This window comes from Procambarus clarkii, chromosome 69 (assembly GCF_040958095.1).
Source record: "Procambarus clarkii isolate CNS0578487 chromosome 69, FALCON_Pclarkii_2.0, whole genome shotgun sequence".
NCBI classification, from domain to species: domain Eukaryota; kingdom Metazoa; phylum Arthropoda; class Malacostraca; order Decapoda; family Cambaridae; genus Procambarus; species Procambarus clarkii.
In genome coordinates, this window is record NC_091218.1 from 26,986,335 (window position 1) to 27,006,207 (window position 19,873).

The 19,873-nt window shown below is 45.2% G+C and overlaps 1 protein-coding gene across 1 annotated transcript in view; it reads left to right on the forward strand.

Annotated features, from left to right (window-relative positions):
• The first annotated feature begins 15,433 nt into the window (after positions 1 to 15,433).
• The window catches only part of LOC123772211 (GTP-binding protein Di-Ras2), a 92,444-nt gene continuing 88,004 nt past the window's right edge, over positions 15,434 to 19,873 (forward strand). The window contains exon 1 of the mRNA XM_069311301.1: positions 15,434 to 16,171. The gene's annotated coding sequence lies outside the window, so the exon portion shown is untranslated. The remainder of the gene's footprint in view (positions 16,172 to 19,873) is intronic.

Sequence of the window (19,873 nt, forward strand, 5' to 3'; positions counted from 1 at the left end):
GGGTTGGTTAGGTTCAGTCATATATCTACGTTAACTTTAACTACAATAAAACAAAATTGACCTCATACATAATGAAATGGGTAACCTTATCATTTCATAAGAAAAAAATTAGAGAAAATATATTAATTCATGAAAACTTGGCTTATTAGGCAAATCGGGCCTTGCATAGTAGGCTGAGAAGTGCGTTCTGGCTACTAGGTACGACATATATATATATATATATATATATATATATATATATATATATATATATATAGTGGGCCTCGAACCCAGAAAGCACAACTACCTTCCAGTAGCTGCCATAACTAGTACGCCTTAACCCACTACACCATCAGATTGTTAATCTTCAAAGATTGTTTAATCTTCAATTAAACATAAACCAAAACTGTTTAATCTTCAATTAAACATAAACATAAACTTCATAAACCACAAGTGAAGATTGTTAATCTTCACTTGTGGTTTATGCAAGTATAGGCTTATAGCATGGACACGAGTTCTCTCACATTAACAGTGGCTTGATGAAAAAACGTATAGTAACCTCTCACTTGTCTAGTGTCCTTGGGAAGTGGAGATATTTGAGGTGTATATATATCTCGAAGTCTCTACTTCTTTTGTAGGGTCTGATGGTGTAGTGGGTTAAGGCGTACTAGTTATGGCAGCTACTGGAAGGTAGTTGTGCTTTCTGGTTTCGAGGCCCACTGGTGGGTGTTGTCCAAAGATTGTTAATCTTCACTTGTGGTTTATGCAAGTATAGGCTTATATATATATATATATATATATATATATATATATATATATATATATATATATATATATATATATATATATATATATATATATATTTTTTTTTTTTTTTTTAACAATAATAGGAAGGGAGTACCACCTCTAGCTGGAAGAAGGGGGACCCATAGCCTCGGAGGAAACCACGCATAACGCATTAGAGGGAATGTTTAGATCCCCTCCAATACAGTTTCTGTGTGCTTTTCTCCTACCACCCCCTTCCTTGAATATTTTTTGTGCTTTATTATGCATTTGATGGTTACAAGATATACATGGGTTGATACAAAAATAATAATGCAAAAAGGTGCTTAAAGGTTATGGATCTCTTGAAGAACACAACAATGGGAAACATTGATGAATATATATATATATATATATATATATATATATATATATATATATATATATATATATATATATATATATATATGTCGTACCTAGTAGCCAGAACGCACTTCTCGGCCTACTATGCAAGGCCCGATTTGCCTAATAAGCCAAGTTTTCATGAATTAATTGTTTTTCGACAACCTAACCTACCTAACCTAACCTAACCTAACTTTTTCGGCTACCTAACCTAACCTAACCTATAAAGATAGGTTAGGTAGGGTTGGTTAGGTTCAGTCATATATCTACGTTAATTTTAACTCCAATAAAAAAAAATTGACCTCATACATAATGAAATGGGTAGTTTTATCATTTCATGAGAAAAAAATTAGAGAAAATATATTAATTCAGGAAAACTTGGCTTTTTGGGCAAATCGGGCCTTGCATAGTAGGCCGAGAAGTGCGTTCTGGCTACTAGGTACGACATATATATATATATATATATATATATATATATATATATATATATATATATATATATATATATATATATATATATATATATATACTTGAAATACCTATAGAATCTCCTCTATAGTATTTGAAGAGAAAGTAGACAGTATAGAGGACACAGCAAACCTCCAATCTAATATTAATTCTTTCAACGGGTGACAGAAATTAACCTGATGTTGAATGAGGATAAATTCCAGCTACCGAAGATAAACCAAAAACCCATATATCAAATGCCGTTAAGCCACACCATTGAAATACAAAATATATTAATGAGATTTAGAACCGAGGTCTCCACGCCCACCAATTTTTTTTACGCAATATCTTACCCAACGTTTGATTGGCCCCCACCCCAGTTAATTGGCCCAACCCCATTTCCCTATTTTAATTGGATCTATCCCCTTACCCTATGAGAGATTATCCCTTCACCTCACCCCATACTCCTTTAACTCTAACATGTGTTTTTAATCAAAATGTTTACATCATATATATATTCTTTACCTGAAGAATATGTTCCAGACAGGAAAGAAACGTTGTAGAAAAATTAATTCTTCAAGAATTACTTGTGTTTCTTTACGATAAATTTTGGCATCTTGATTGCTCTTCTTAATGATGATACGAAGAAAATACTTAGAAGCGTAGACAGCCTTTACTCTTTAAGATCAACAGTGCTAGCAGTGCAGTCATATTTAACCCAATATGTTTACACACACACACATATTTGGGGCGCCGGTGGCTGTGTTGATAGCACGCTTGACACGTAATCCTGTGGGTTAGATTCCGGGCGCCGGTGAGAAACAATGGGCAGAGTTTCTTTCACCCTGATGAGCCTGTTACCTTGCAGTAAATAGGTACCTGGCAGTTAGACAGCTGTTACGGGCTGCTTCCTGGGTGTGTGTGTGAAAATAATAAAAAAACCACACACACACACACAAATAAATAGTAGTTAGTAACAGTTGATTGATTGACAGTTGAGAGGCGGACCGAAAGAGCAGAGCTTAACCCCCGCAAGCACAACTAGGTGAATACACACACACACACACACCAAGAGGGGTACCCGTCGTTGCTCGGGTCTGTCTGTCCGTCTGCCTCCCATCTGTCCATGAATCTGTTAGTCCACCCTCCATAAGAGGAGGGAAATTAATTTACCTGTTAATCTATTTATCAGTCGATCAATTTTTCCATCCATCTATTCATCGATTTATATATCCATTGAATAGATATATCCATCTATCTATCTACATGTGCAACTATCTATCTATCCATATATCCATCTATTCACCTAGTCATACGTCTACCCATTTATCCATCCATATATCCACCTATCTACGTATCCATCTATCAATCTAATTATCTATCCTTCCATCAACTTCAATATAAGAGAGATTCCCACCCCCCCCAAATTTTTTTTTGTAAAGCATTAGTTTTGAAAATATTTAGCTACAGCAAGCGGGCATTGCCCAAACAATTGTCGTATAGGGCTCTGAATGGGACCCTGGCACGCTGTTTCCTTTTAAAATCTAGCAACCACTACCAGCCTATGTTCATCCCCGACCCCAGACTAGTATCTCTAACAATTTGGGTGATAGTAGGCCCAAGCTCCTGGCCTCCAACTTTGGACAAAGAAACAGACAAACATACATTTTCTCTCTCTCTTAGAGTATAGATATATATACATATATAATATGGGTACCACCTCTGGTGCAATGAATATGCAATATATATGAAGCAGAGATTGAATGGTCCTCAAGCTGCAAGTTATTATAAACTCTATGATCGCGACAGGATTCGAACCTGTGAGGACAGGTATCACCCCACTGGATACCACAGCACCGATTTCTCTTACCACACCATCCTGTTGTTCCCCCTCATCTTCCCCCCTGCCCCCCCTCATCTTCCCCCCTGCCCCCCCTCATCTTCCCCCCTGCCCCCCTCATCTTCCCCCCTGCCCCCCTCATCTTCCCCCCCTGCCCTCCCTCATCTTCCCCCCTGCCCCCCCCCCTCATCTTTCCTGTATAACCTCATCTTCCCTTATCTTTCATCTTCACTGCATACTGTCTTCACCCTATACACCATATTCATCACCATACCCATCATCACTACTCAATATCTTCATCACTGTAACCCAAATGAATTAAGTTTATCGCTTTTTCTGTGCATCAGGAAAAATGTTTGAAAAATGTTTTCTCTACGGAAAACACATCCCCCATCCCGACCCCAACGCTTGGAGGGGATCCCAGCGGTGCCCGGGATCCCAAATGTGTCTCTCCCACCCCCCTCATTCCTCCCCTTTTGTTTTCCACTCTCCCCTCACTCTGCTCCCTCTCCCAATCTTTCCTCCCCCCCCCCACCCATCTACCCCTTTTCCCACCCCCCTTCCTTATCCTCTTTCTCTCCCACCTCTTTATTCTCATCTTTCCGTTTCTCCCCTTTTCTCCCACGCTCCTTTCCCATCTCACCCGCATATTACTACCCCGTCCTCCCTTTCCATTCAACCTGGAACAGACAGAATTTTGTATTTATGCATATAGAAGGTGTGTCCGGTTGCACCCGGGTCTCTTTCCATCCTTTCCCCTTTCTTTTCCTCCCTATTCACCTCATTCCCCCCTATTCTTCACCCCATTCCTCCTGTCCCTTTACTTATCCTTCGTCTCTCCCATCGCTCTTCCACATTTCCCGCTATCCCCCTTCTCCTAGAACATATATTATTAAGAAGCACGGAAAGCGTTGTAAAGGTTTCTCAGAATATATATATTAGTACGACCCATAAAAAAGTCTATGGAAATCACACCAAACTTTTCACACTTGACGCCATAAAAAACATAGCGTGATCAATGTTCCTATTTCTTTCAGCATTTAACTTAGGCCTACCCCCGACCAGTCTATGCTTGTCTCGTACACTAGACAATGGGACAAAGAGACACAACTCTAATAGAGATATTTAAGATATTAGTATCTCTATTAGTATGGATACAAACATCTATTGACCTTCCAGTATGTTTTCCTGGATATTATCGAGCATAAATTTCATTTTGTTTGAGATGAATGAAACTTTAATAACTTTAGTTTTTAATTTCGATTACAAAGTGAGTTTTCTTGGAATCATTACACTGGAAAAGTGAGTTAATTTCCCAGGACGATCAAAGTTTTATCAAGCAATATAATTTTGCAGGCGATGAGTCACAATAACGTGGCTAAAGTATGTTGACCAGACCACACACTAGAAGGTGAACGGACGACGACGTTTCGGTCCGTCCTGGACCATTCTCAAGTCGATTGTGAGAATGGTCCAGGACGGACCGAAACGTCGTCGTCCCTTCACCTTCTAGGGTGTGGTCTGGTCAATATCATTTCCGCAGCGTGGGGGCCATGTTTGGCTCCGGCAAATTCTGTAGAATAATTTATCTTATTTTTGAAGGGGTAGTCGTGCGTATGTGTCTATATATGCACTGTGCCAGTGTCTCGAGGTACCAGCTCTTGGACCCCGCCTTTCTAACTGTTGGTTGTCGAATATTCTGACTCATGATTTGTATTGTTCTCTATCATAACATAACTCTTTCACGCACGCGTGCGCTCGCGCACACACACACACACATACACACATTCGCAGGAAGCAGCCCGTAGCAGCTGTCTAACTCCCAGGTACCTATTCATTACTAGGTGAATACAATAACACAATGATACCTGACCTATTTCTCTATCATATCTAATTCTAAAATGATAAAGTGAGTTTGCCTCCGCCATCTGCTCCTTTCAGTCCTTCCATTTCCCACTACTCTCACGCTAAAAGAAAACTTCCTTACATCTCTATGTCTAATGTGAGTCTCAAGGCTCCATCCGTGCCCTCTTTTTCCTCTATATGTTCTTTTTCACAGTCTTCTTCTATACATTGATGAAGATTAAGCCACCCAAGAAGTGGCACGGGCATGAATAGCCCGTAATCTATACATACAGACGTTACCATATTTATGTATGCTTCTGGAGATGAGCAGTGAGGAGGGAGGAAAGGCGGGGGTGGTGAGGAGGAGGAGGAGGAGGAGGAGTGAGGAAGAGGAAGACAAAATTCAGGATGAAGAGGGAGGACGAGAATAATTCAATTATAAATAATCTTATTACGATGGCGGAAGGTCACGAGGCGGACCAACAGACCAGGAAGTCCACCTTCCTCCTCCCTTAAATCACAGTATTGACCCCACACACACACACACACACACACACACACACACACACACACACACACACAGACACACACACACACACACACACACACACACACACACACACACACACACACACACACACACACACACACACACACACACCACACACACACACACACCACACCTCACTAATACACTGACTTCGCATTTACAGCGATGGTGGTCGATTCCGTAACAAATGCGACTTATAAGATGAGACTATATGCACTAAGAGAAGCAAATGTCGATTATGCTTTCACATAAATCAACATACATCAAATTGTTTTAATGTTGTCAAGTATTCAGGCGGCCGGAGGCACTTGAGTTTACAAGTGAGAAGGGCTAACCTTCTCCAGTGCCAGGAACATGTTGTTATAAACATATATATAAACGTATTACCGTGGTAGTTGTAGTTTTAGATACAGCTCTTCGGAGCAAAATGTCCATGTAGCACGGGCTATGGTGAGCCCGTAAATGAGTTCGGTTAGTCGCGCTACCCTTGTTACTATGATATTTGGGTCAAAGTTTTTAAATGAAGGTAGTGTTTCCTCTTTTTGGCACTGATTTAATCTTTTGCTACATTACCCTGGTGGATTGCCTTGTTAGGCACCGTCCCTCCTCCCCCTCACTGTGTGGGGCAATCAGTCTTGCATCCCCGGCGATGTAGGGAAGATTGGGCTGGGAACACATTTCCCCAAGCTTGTTTCCCAATGAAGGTCATATTTTTGTGTTTTTATTTATATATACAAGAGTTCTTACATTCTTCTGCAGCCACTAGCATGCGTAGCGTTTCGGGCAGGTCCTTCATCCTAATTTTTCCAGGAATACGACCCGCCAAATCGTTTAACAACCAGGTGCCCATTCACTGCTGGGTGAACAGAGGTCAGAGTTAGGAGCTGGCGCCCAGTCAATCTTCCCCGGCCAGGACACAAACCCAGGCCATAGTGCCAGGCGAGTACTTTACCAGTGTGCCACGTTGTGTGTGTGTGTGTGTGTGTGTGTGTGTGTGTGTGTGTCTGTGTGTGTGTGTGTCTGTGTGTCTGTGTGTGTGTACTCACTTATTTGTGCCTGCAGGATCGAGCATTGGCTCTTGGATCCCGCCTTCCTAGCCCTCGGTTGTTTACAGCAATGACTCCGGTCTTTTTTCCCTATCATTTTTAAAATTATGAATAGAGTTTGCTTCCATAACCTGCTCTTTAAGTGCATTCCATTTTCCCACTACTCTCACGCTAAAAGAAAACTGCCTAACATCTCTGTGACTCATCTGAGTTTCCAGCTTCCACCCATGTTCCCTCGTTCTGTAATTATTACGTGTGAACATTTCAATAATTTCCACTTTGGCCATTTCCCTGACTATTATATACGTTCCTATCATATCCCCCCCCCTCTCCCTTCTCCTACCTAGTGTCGTAAGGTTCAGTTCCTTCAGGTGCTCTTCATATCCCATCCCTCGTAATGCTGGGACGAGTCTCGTCGCAAATTTCTGAACCTTTTCCAGTTTCCTAATGTGTTTCTTCAGGTGGGGACTCCATGATGGCGCGGCATACTCTAAGACTGGTCTCACGTAAGCAGTGTAAAGCGCCCTAAATGCCTCCTTACTTAGGTTTCTGAATGATGTTCTAACTTTTGCCAGAGTAAAGTACGCTGCTGTCGTTATCCTATTTATATGTGCCTCAGGAATTAGATTAGGTGTTACGTCCACACCCAGGCCTCTTTCTCGAATCGTCACAGGTAGGCAGTTCCCCTTCATTGTGTACTGTCCCTTTGGTCTCCTATCACCTGATCCTATTTCCATAACTTGCTCATGTTAAACTCCAGTAGCCATTTCTCTGACTATCTCTGCAACCTGTTCAAGTCCTCTTGGAGGATCCTACAATCGTTATCTGTCACAACTTTTCTCATTAATTTTGAGTCATCTGCGAACATCAACATGTAGGATTCTACTCCTGTAAACATGTCATTTATGTATGTTAGAAATAGAATTGGTCTCAGCACCGATCCTTGAGGTACTCCACTCGTTACTGTTCGCCAGTCCGACTTCTCGCCCCTTACCATTACCCTCTGGCTCCTTCCTGTTAGGTAGTTCCTCACCCATGCTAGAGCCTTTCTGCCTCTCAAGTTTAAATAGTAGTCTCATGTGCGGTACTGTATCAAAGGCTTTTTGGCAGTCTAGAAATATGCAGTCTGCCCAACCTTCTCTGTCCTGCCTTATCCTTGTTATTTTATCATAGAATTCCAAAAGGTTTATTAGGCATCAGAATTCCATGTATGGAGCTTCTGCTCTCATTGGTACCTCGATTTTCCAGGTCTTCAAACATAAATTTCCGCTTTATTAGGAGTACCACTCCCCCTCTTTGTCTCTGTGTCCTTTCTTTTCTTATCACTTGGTACCCCTCTGGAAAGATAACATCCGAGATCATACCATTTATTTAGTTTCAACTATTGCTACTATGTCAGGATCTGCCGCACTCTCTTTTTACTGTCTTTTGCTTTATTGGATACCCCTACCTTGAGGTTACCTTGAGGTGCTTCCGGGGCTTAGTGTCCCCGCGGCCCGGTCGTCGACCAGGCCTCCTGGTTGCTGGACTGATCATCCAGGCTGTTGGACGCGGCTGCTCGCAGCCTGACGTATGAGTAACAGCCTGGTTGATCAAGCATCCTTTGGAGGTGCTTATCCAGTTCTCTCTTGAACACTGTGAGGGGTCGGCCAGTTATGCCCCTTATGTGTAGTCCCCATCAACATTTGTGTACCAAACCTTGAGACTCTTCTTGGAAACTCTGGTACCAGAGTTCACTCTTTCTTTGTGGGTCATGGGGGTGGTCTGGGGGGTGTCTGAGGGCGAAAGTGAGCTGGGGGGTTCCTGGAGGGGGTGTGGGCATCTAGGGGGGGGGGGAGATAGGAATGGCATAATGGGTCTGCAAATTAGGGAGGGTCTGAATGGCATAGGGTTGAGAAGTAGAGTGAGGGTGAGAGTCAGATAAAGGTTGAGAGGTTGGGGGGGGAAAGGATAGTGGGGTGGAGGGCTGAGGGAAGAATGGAGCATGGGTGTTGAGAGTGGAAGAGAGGTTGTATTAGTCAGGGGGGGGGAATCAGGGGTAGGTGTGGGCTTTGGGGTAGAAGAGGGGAAGAGGGAGATGGGAGAAGAGGTTAGAGGGTCACAAGGTGAGGGGGGGGGGGTCATATGGGAGATGGGGTGCAGAGGAGGGGTGAGGGTTGGGTGGAGTTTTGTGCTAAGGGGAAGAGGGGGGCATTGGGAGCTGGGATGGAGCAGATGGAATTGAAGGCAATGGGGGTAGAAGGGGCAGGAGAGTTGCATGGGGTTTGTAGGGGAGGAGGGGTGGGAAGGTTGGTTTGGGACCGAGGGTATGGCTTGGCCCGAAAGGGTTTTTGAAGGGTACGATGTAGCAGGCTGAGTTGAGTGCAAGTGTGGAGGAAGGGGCAGGGGAGTTGTTGGGGGGTTGATGCAGGGAGGAGGGATGGGAGGGATGTGTCGGGAAGGGTGTGACCTGGGAAGGAGTGATGGGGCGAGTAGGGTTCAAGTGGCGTGCAGGCAGGTTCGCCTTACAGGCTAGCTGTTCATCTCTCGTTATATACCTCTCTATAAACACATTGTAATGGGCTTCGCTGCTTCCGAGTAAATGTTTGTTCTTCATTACGTAAGCTACTGCCTCTTCGTTAGACAATTGTACCAGAACAGGTCGAGTCTCGTTACAATTATAAGGTTCAATCCGGTGGCTGAGGTTTTCCTCGTTTCCTGCTATCTCGGCGCTAATACATCTCAAAATCTCATCTAATTCAAAGTTTTCCACTTCTATCCTTACATGCCTCGATGATGCCCTATATTCGAATAATCCTTGGAGGATAATTGACTGTCTTCTCAGGAATTCACTCTCATGCTGGTATCTCCTCCACTTGATACCCTCCCCCCCCCCCCCGTTCCTCCGACACTCACTAATCCATCCCCCACTAATCCATTGTCTCTAGCCATGCTGTTAGTCCTGTCTAATTCATTTGCAAGCCGAGCACATTCACTCTCCCATGCTTCCCTACTCTTCCTAATTTCTCCCAGATTATAGTCCTCCAGCTCTTGTTTCCGTCTCTCAACCTCGTCCTGTATTTGTTGAAAGATCTCGCTTTTAATTCCCTGAATTAGCTCTTCTATCCAAACGTTCCTCCTCTCAACAAATTTCTGTATCAGCTTGTCTACAACCCTGTTCTCCTGCTCTTCCCTGCTAATACTTGACCTAGAGGCCCTTCCTGATCTCGTCATTGCAATAAACAACCTTAGCCAACAGGCATTCCAATTACCTTGCATGATCTACTACACAAACGACTAGCACGTTTGTGTGTGTTTACTAGTTGTGTTTACTAGTTGTGTTTTTACGGGGGTTGAGCTTTGCTCTTTCGACCCGCCTCTCAACTGTCAATCAACTGTTTACTAACTACTTTTTTTTCCACACCACACACACACACACCCCAGGAAGCAGCCCGTGACAGCTGACTAACTCCCAGGTACCTATTTACTGCTAGGTAACAGGGGCATTCAGGGTGAAAGAAACTTTGCCCATTTGTTTCTGCCTCGTGCGGGAATCGAACCCGCGCCACAGAATTAACACACACACACACACTGTGTGTGTGTGTGTGTGTGTGTGTGTGTGTGTGTGTGTGTGTGTGTGTGTGTGTGTGTGTGTGTGTGTGTGTGTGTGTGTGTGTGGGACCTTACCTATATTCGTTATGTAACTTATATTATTTTTTTGTAGTAACTGTATTTCTATATCTATACTCTAGGTATTCAGGACGTCTCCTGTCTTCCTAGCGAATATTAACAGTTAGCTACTCTTAATAAATTCCAGGAAACTACTCTTACAAGGGGAAAATTCCCCGTATAAAATGAGCTTACTTCCCGTTCACTTGGGCTGGATGGTAGACCGACGTTCTCGCTTCATGTAGGTCGGCGTTCAATCCCCGACCGTCCAAGTGCTTGGGCACCATTCCCTATCCCACCATCCCAACCCAAATCCTTATCCTGATCCCTTCTCAGTGCTATAAAGGCGTAGATAGTCGTAATGACTTATCGCTTAATCCTGATATTTCCCTTCCCTTACATCTGTAACAACAGCATAAGAGAAAAGACACTACAGGAGTCTGAAATAGATATATATATATATATATATATATATATATATATATAGAGAGAGAGAGAGAGAGAGAGAGAGAGAGAGAGAGAGAGAGAGAGAGAGAGAGAGAGAGAGAGAGAGAGAGAGAGAGAGAGAGAGAGAGAGAGAGAGAAAGAGAGAGAGAGAGAGAGAGAGAGAGAGAGAGAGAGAGAGAGAGAGAGAGAGAGAGAGAGAGAGAGAGAGAGAGAGAGAGAGAGAGAGAGAGGACTTGGGTATACCTCCAACACTACTCTAACACTACTCCAGAAGCACATACCAACAACATAACGTCGGCAGCAAACATTTGTATATTGTTTAGAAACCTAAACAACGATTCTTTTTTGTTTTTGTTAATTTATTTATTTTAGACAATCTACTTTATTTTACAATTAGAATATGCGGCATACCAGCCCGGAGTCCTCATCTTGTGAAGCATATAACCAAAACTGCAAAAGTACAAACCTTTGCAATAAGATTAGACTTCAAAACAAAAGACAAAAGACACAGATGGGTCATGATCACAACATACGGGATACTGAGGGGAATTAACCACTTGGATAAGGACAACCGCTTTAAAGAGAGAAAACGGGACGAGTGGACATAGATGGAAGCTGAAAACGCAAACGAGTCAAACACATGTAAGGATATAGTCGTTCCCTTTACAGGCAGTCAACAGGTGGACGGACGGCTGCTGACAACACTGGCACCTATCCACTCTGTCTTGTTCTCTGAAAACCTTAAGATGCTGAGTAACCATCGGCTCAAAGCGTTGCTGTGCTTAGATGAAGAACACATCAACACTCCAAGACTTTCAGTGTGTCTTGTTTCAAGGGAACATTAACCACTTTCATTGTGGTAGACGGTTGGAACAAGTTAGGTGAGAAGGTGGTGGAGGCCAAGACCGTCAGTAGTTTCAAAGCGTTATATGACAAAGAGTGCTGGGAAGACGGGACACCACGAGGGTAGCTCTCATCCTGTAACTACACTTAGGGAATTACACCTACCCGAGGGAGCTCGTTCATGTCGATGTTTACAAAATATGCAAAGCTAATGAGACGTGTGAAAGCCGAGGAGGACTGCAGAAGGTTACAGAATGACCTTGAAAATCTTGAGGAGTGGGCAAGAAAATGGTTGCTAGAATTCAATCCTAACAAGTGTAAGGTAATGTAGACTGGAATGGAAAAAAGGGAGACCAGAAGGTATGTACATCATTAGGATAAAACAAATACAGGAGCTGGAGAAATAAAAGGATTTGGGAGAGGATATAATACCAGCACTAAGCACCACAGACACACACAAACACTGTAATATGATCACCAAACCACAACTCAGGAAATGGAGAAGGGACGACGTTTCGATCCGTCACGGACCATTATCAAGTCGTTATCACACACGACTTTATATCTAGGTCCCGGATATCAAGTCGAGATCTTCGATATTGACTTGATATTTTCGGACTTGATACCTAGACTTGATATCTTCGGTCCAGAACGGACCGAAACGTCGTCGCTTCTCCATCTTCTGAGTTGTTGTTTGGTCATCATTTCTTCAGCCACGTTATTGTGACTCATCGTCTTCAAACAGGATGGGTTCATGGGTTCGTATCCTGGCCGTGGAGGATTTACTGGGCGCAAATCCTTAACTGTAGCCTCTGTTTAACTCAACAGTAAAATGTGTACTTGGTTGTAACAACGATTCTTCGCGGCGGGGATCGTATTCCAGGGACCTGCCCGAAACGCTACGCGTACTAGTGGCTGTACAAGAATGTAACAACTCTTGTGTATATCTAAAAAAAAGTATAACTCCGGCAATATATTGAGCGCTGTCAAACATTAGCACATCCTTCAGAGACGTAACCCAGGGATCTCTCAGGGCATCCTATACACCTTTTATTAGACCAACAAGCCCGTCCATCCTAAGGTTTCCCAGCGTCAAGAAAACGGTCATTTTAAAGTGTCCATATCCTAACCTACCAGAGGACCCAAAACAGAAAACTGAACAGTATGTCACTTTCGCCAGTCGCTTCCATTTTCTATTACGACAATTTTTGGCCTTATGTAACACATACGTCTGAAATGCGACGTTCTTTGTAAGAGGAGAGGTTGGACTAATATTGTAATGAGCGGCACCGGCCTGGAACCCACTCCTCGAGAAGTATAAAACCAATATTGAACAACTACAGAGGTTTGCAACATGATTGGTTCCAAAGCTACGACGGCTGAATGATGAGAAATGGTTAATTATACTTCACAATCCTAGAGAGGAGAGAAGAAACAGAGGGAACATGATCGCAACATTCAAGATACTGAGAGGAATTGACAACAAGTACAATGACAGCCTCCTACTTTAGGAGAGGACACAAGCCTCTCTTCCACTTATGTCCTCTATTTAAATAGAAGAGGACATAAGAGGAAACTGGAAAGATGAATGAGTTGAAGAACTGTAAAGAGGTACTCGAGCAGTGTTTGGGTAGTCAGAAAGAGGAAAGCATTGAGAAATTAAGTTGTGGAAGCCACCTCCATCTACAACTTTAAAGGTAGACTCAACAAACAATTCGAACGTCTGAAAAGTTAAACTCTGACGCTACCTGTGTAACAAGGTGAGTATAAGGCTGGGGATGAAGAGCTAGAGCTCACTTCCCCGTTGTCACTGATAGGTGTGTATCACCACCACCACAACCACTAACACCACCACCACAACCACTAACACCACCACCACAACCACTAACACCACCACCACAACCACTAACACCACCACCACAACCACTAACACCACCACCACAACCACTAACACCACCACAACCACTAACACCACCACAACCACTAACACCACCAACACAACCACTAACACCACCACCACAACCACTAACACCACCACCACAACCACTAACACCACCACCACAACCACTAACACCACCACCAGGAGCAGGAGACGACATAACTTTTGTATCATAGTCAAGCAGTAGCAACAGATCTACCATAGTAGTGGAGGGCAGCTACCGCAGGCTGGTTGACGACACCACAGTTGACGTTTCGGCCAAGTTGACGCCGACGGCATCGTAGTTGACGCTGCGGCGTACGCCAGCGGGGGAGAGGTGACGTAGGGTCAGCTGGTCCCTGGTTGACGTAATAGTTTAAGGTGGCGTGGCTGGGACAGAATGAGTGCTGTGACGTAGTTGAGTTTCCAGGAATCACGTACTGTGAGGGGGGAGGGTTGTGGTGTGGGGGTGGGGGGAGGTGAGGCAGATGAATGAATGTGGAGGCTGAGGGAGGGAGGGAGGGAGGGAGGGAGGGAGGGAGGGAATGAGGGAGGGAGGGAGGGAGGGTGGGAAGTACGAATGTCTGCCCTCCTCACACCACACCACACACACCCCCTCCGCAGAGAGGCCCTCAGGAGTGACACCCTTCCCAGGGTGAGGGAGTGTGTGGACGGTGACGCAGGGTGAGGGTGTATGTGGGGGTGACGCAGGGTGAGGGTGTGTGTGGGTGGTGACGCAGGGTGAAGGAGTGTATGGGCGGTGACGCAGGGTGTGTGGGCGGTGACGCAGGGTGTGTGGGCGGTGACGCAGGGTGTGTGGGCGGTGACGCAGGGTGTGTGGGCGGTGACGCAGGGTGTGTGGGAGGTGAGGGAATGTGTGGGCGATGACGCAGGGTGTGTGGGCGATGACGCAGGGTGTGTGGGCGGTGACGCAGGGTGAGGGGGTGTGTGGGCGGTGACGCAAGGTGTGTGGGCGGTGAGGGAATGTGTGGGCGGTGACGCAGGGTGTGTGGGCGGTGACGCAGGGTGTGTGGGCGGTGACGCAGGGTGAGGGGGTGTGTGGGCGGTGACGCAGGGTGTGTGGGCGGTGACGCAGGGTGAGGGGGTGTGTGGGCGGTGACGCAGGGTGAGGGGGTGTGTGGGCGGTGACGCAAGGTGTGTGGGCGGTGAGGGAATGTGTGGGCGGTGACGCAGGGTGTGTGGGCGGTGACGCAGGGTGTGTGGGCGGTGACGCAGGGTGTGTGGGCGGTGACGCAGGGTGTGTGGGCGGTGACGCACGCCCACGAGCGTCAAGACGCTTGCGACATCCGTACACAGCGCCTGAGGACGGTGGCCGCCATTGCTCATGACGCTCGTCCGGGGTACGTCGTTGATGACGTCTGGTGCCCCAGGACACAACACATGACCTCGTACACTGCGTCTCCGAGACGTCGCGACGCCACAGACCCCACCACAGGACACAGGACCCCCGCTCGGCCACGTGGTCCGGGCGTCACAAGTTACTAACGACGCTGGCGGAAACATATTAAACTAAAAAGTAACGGAATTGGAAGTAGGTGGGGAGCCATGACGGAGACGTGATCAATACTCCCGCCCTCCCCCCCCCCCCTCCCGCGTTGCCATGCCAACAATGACGTCACCGCTGGACAGTCAATAGCGCGTTGCGAAGCTTCACATCCGGCAGACTTCCTTCCACAAATAGCGTCTAGCAACTTACCGATATAACCCCGCTCGGCCGATACCGGCGGCCGGGGAGGGAGGAGGTCAATGGAGTCGAACTTGAGTCTGCCAGGCCGCCGGTAACGGCAGGAGGCGTGGCTGGAGGCGTCTGCCAACCGCCCCTCCCACACGCCCCCCTTCCCCCTTCCTCTCCCAGCCAAGGAAGCACCAGTGTGGGAAAGCGGTAGAGGGAGAGGTGTTGTGGCGAGGCTCCCACGTTGTAAGGCTTTCCGCTGTCTCCCTCTCCTTACCCCTCGGTCACAAGAACACTCTCGTCTCCCCTCCTACTCCTCCTCCACGGCTCCCCTCGGACACACCTCAGTCAACCCCCCCTCCCCTCCCCCCCCCATTCCTCCTTCTCATTGACGAATTGGGTGTTGCTCCTCTTCCTCTTTCTCCTCCTGCCTTCCTCTTCCGCCTCCACTACTGTTCCGCCGCCCGGACCATGGATACCACACTCCGCGCCTCTTGTACTTCGAGTGAAGTGTTCGCTGGCCTCAGACCCCGTCCCACTGACTCACACTCTCCTCGCTGCTGAGTGGACTAACTAGAGAGAGATAGAGACAAAGGAATTTAAGAGGAAGCACCTCTCTTCTTCCTCCTCCTCCTCCTACTCCTCCTTCCCATCCAACCCACTTGCTCTCCTCCTCCTGGTGTTCCTGTGATCGTGATCTGGGACACGCCCTAGTGAGCCAGGCGCTCTATAGCCACCAGGAAACTCACAGGTAAGATATTTCCGCTTTGGCAGCTACACCTTGGTGAAGGCTTCGGCCCCACTGCTTTGTCTTTTGTTTTCCTGTGTCTCCAGGCTGTGTCATGATGGGTGTGTCATGGCACGTGAGTCGTGATGGGTGTCATGACTGTGTGTCACAGCGCGTGTGTCATGATGGGAGTGCCATGGTATGTTTTTTATGGCTATGTCATGGCACCCTTGTCATGGTACGTGTCATCCCTGGAAACACAAACCAAATCTGTCTCTATTTTCCGCTTGTTACAACTTGTAATAAAGTTGTTACATCTTGGCTTAACGTGTTTATGATGTATTAGAATGTTGTTACAACTTGCTACATTGGTTGTTATAACTGGTTAGGTGTTAAAACTTGTTCAAACGTTGTAACAACGTCGTAGTATCTGTGTGTGTTTGGCGGGATGATGGTTGTGTGTCATGATGGTTGTGTGTGTCATGATGGTTGTGTGTCATGATGGTTGTGTGTCATGATGGTTGTGTCATGATGGTTGTGTGTCACGATGGTTGTGTCATGATGGTTGTGTGTCACGATGGTTGTGTGTCATGATGGTTGTGTGTCATGATGGTTGTGTGTCATGATGGTTGTGTCATGAGGTTGTGTGTCATGATGGTTGTGTGTCATGATGGTTGTGTGTTATGATGGTTGTGTGTCATGAGGTTGTGTGTCATGATGGTTGTGTGTGTGTCATGATGGTTGTGTGTGTGTCATGATGGTTGTGTGTGTGTCATGATGGTTGTGTGTCATGATGGTTGTGTCATGATGCTTGTGTCATGATGGTTGTGTGTGTCATGATGGTTGTGTGTCATGATGGTTGTGTGTGTGTCATGATGGTTGTGTGTGTGTCATGATGGTTGTGTGTGTGTCATGATGGTTGTGTGTCATGATGGTTGTGTGTCATGATGGTTGTGTCATGATGCTTGTGTCATGATGGTTGTGTGTGTCATGATGGTTGTGTGTCATGATGGTTGTGTGTGTGTCATGATGGTTGTGTGTGTGTCATGATGGTTGTGTGTGTATCATGATGGTTGTGTGTCATGATGGTTGTGTGTGTGTCATGATGGTTGTGTGTGTGTCATGATGGTTGTGTGTGTGTCATGATGGTTGTGTGTGTGTCATGATGGTTGTGTGTCATGATGGTTGTGTGTCATGATGGTTGTGTGTGTGTCATGATAGTTGTGTGTGTGTCATGATGGTTGTGTGTCATGATGGTTGTGTGTCATGATGGTTGTGTGTGTGTGTGTCATGATTGTTGTGTATCATGATAGTTGTGTGTGTCAAGATGGTTGTGTGTCATGTGTCATAAGCATCAGAAAACTTTAAAGCTGAAAAATGCAATCCCTCGAAGTGAACTTGTGTACGAAGATAGTGATCCTGTGTACGAGGATAGTGAACCTGTGTACGAGGATAGTGAAACTGTGTACGAGGATAGTGAACCTGTGTACGAGGATAGTGAACCTGTGTACGAGGATAGTGAACCTGTGTACGAGGATAGTGAACCTGTGTACGAGGATAGTGAAACTGTGTACGAGGATAGTGAACCTGTGTACGAGGATAGTGAACCTGTGTACGAGAATAGTGAGTGCCGTACACTCTACCAGCACCCTCACCCCCCTAGGGGACCACATAGTGCTAATAGTGAGAGCTGTGGCCCCTGTGTCCACCCCACAAAAGGCTGAGACTCGTGAACTCACCTAGTTGTGCTTGCGGGGGTTGAGCTCTGGCTCTTTGGTCCCGCCTCTCAACCGTCAATCAACAGGTGTACAGGTTCCTGAGCCTATTGGGCTCTATCATATCTACACTTGAAACTGTGTATGGAGTCAGCCTCCACCACATCACTTCCTAATGCATTCCATTTGTCAACTACTCTGACACTAAAAAAGTTCTTTCTAATATCTCTGTGGCTCATTTGGGCACTCAGTTTCCACCTGTGTCCCCTAGTGCGTGTGCCCCTTGTGTTAAATAGCCTGTCTTTATCAACCCTGTCGATTCCCTTGAGAATCTTGAATGTGGTGATCATGTCCCCCCCTAACTCTTCTGTCTTCCATCGTGTGTATCACCCTCTGTCCTGTGTGGCAGTGAATACCAGCATTATTCTCACTTTAATAATACCTAATTTAATTCATCAGATAAGACAAAATTTTAATTAATTTTTATCAATAAAGATTTTAAAAATAATGAGAAAGTTCCGCTGTTCATGAAGCACCTTCGTTTGGTTTAATGTTTAAGTCAATGATGAGTTCGAGAAAAATATATATAATAAAAACAATACAGATACTAATAAAAATATAATTGAAAGGCTTAGTCCATATTCTTATGAGGCAGAAATTATTACAAATAATACTTCTAATAGCATAGTATGGTAATATAATTTAAAAAGAGCAGGAATTGCTTAAACTACTCTATTTTTTTTAGGTTATTTTTTATTGTCTCAATAATCGTACTTAACTTGATGGTAATAATCTGATAGGAAAGTGAGGCAACAGAATATTATCAGACTTGACTGACAAAGGCATAATATGAGAAGTATTCATCACCATCCAGGAAGTATTCATCACCATTCAGGAAATATTCATCACCATTCAGGAAGTATTCATCACCATCTAGGAGGTATTCATCACCATCCAGGAAGTATTCATCATTATCCAGGAAGTATTCATCACCATCTAGGAGGTATTCATCACCATCCAGGAAGTATTCATCATTATCCAGGAAGTATTCATCACCATCTAGGAGGTATTCATCACCATCCAGGAAGTATTCATCATTATCTAGGAGGTATTCATCACCATCCAGGAAGTATTCATCATTATCCAGGAAGTATTCATCACCATCTAGGAGGTATTCATGACCATCCAGGAAGTATTCATCATTATCCAGGAAGTATTCATCATTATCCAGGAAGTATTCATCACCATCCAGGAAGTATTCATCACCATCCAGGAAGCATTCACCATCCAGGAAGTATTCATCATCATTTACTCATGTGCAGGACAACAGGTCATGGCGGCCAGCAGGAAACACGATACAACCTTTCTAATTCCACAGCCTGTCCTCCTAAGCTTTCCCAACGTTGCGAAATGGTCGTATTAAAGTGCCTTTATCCTAACCTACCAGAGGACCCAAAACAGAAAACGGGACAGAACGTCACTTTTGCGAGCCCCTTCCATTTTCTAGTACGACAATTTTTGGCCTTGTGTAACGCATACGTGCGAAATGCGACGTTCTTTGTAGGAGGACAAGTTGAATTCTGAGGCTGAGAATTAAATGTCTTACAGGTATATTCTGTTCACAGATAAATGAAAACAACGGTGTTATATATTGTCGTTTTCTTTGGGTTTGAGGTCAAGCATTTTTTAACACATTCATGTGTCTCCTCGACCAGCCCGTCCTCGCATACAACCAAGCTCGTTAATCCAGCCGCCAAACCCCCCTGTTTATGAATGAAGAGCGGTTCACACACGACTCACAAATGATGACGTCCGAGCACTTCCGGAGCAAGTGCTTCGCTCAGTTCTCTGTTCGAACCACAATTTTTTTTTTTTTTTTTGAGATATATACAAGAGTTGTTACATTCTTGTACAGCCACTAGTACGCGTAGCGTTTCGGGCAGGTCCCTGGAATACTATCCCCGCCGCGAAGAATCGTTTTTTCATCCAAGTACACATTTTACTGTTGCGT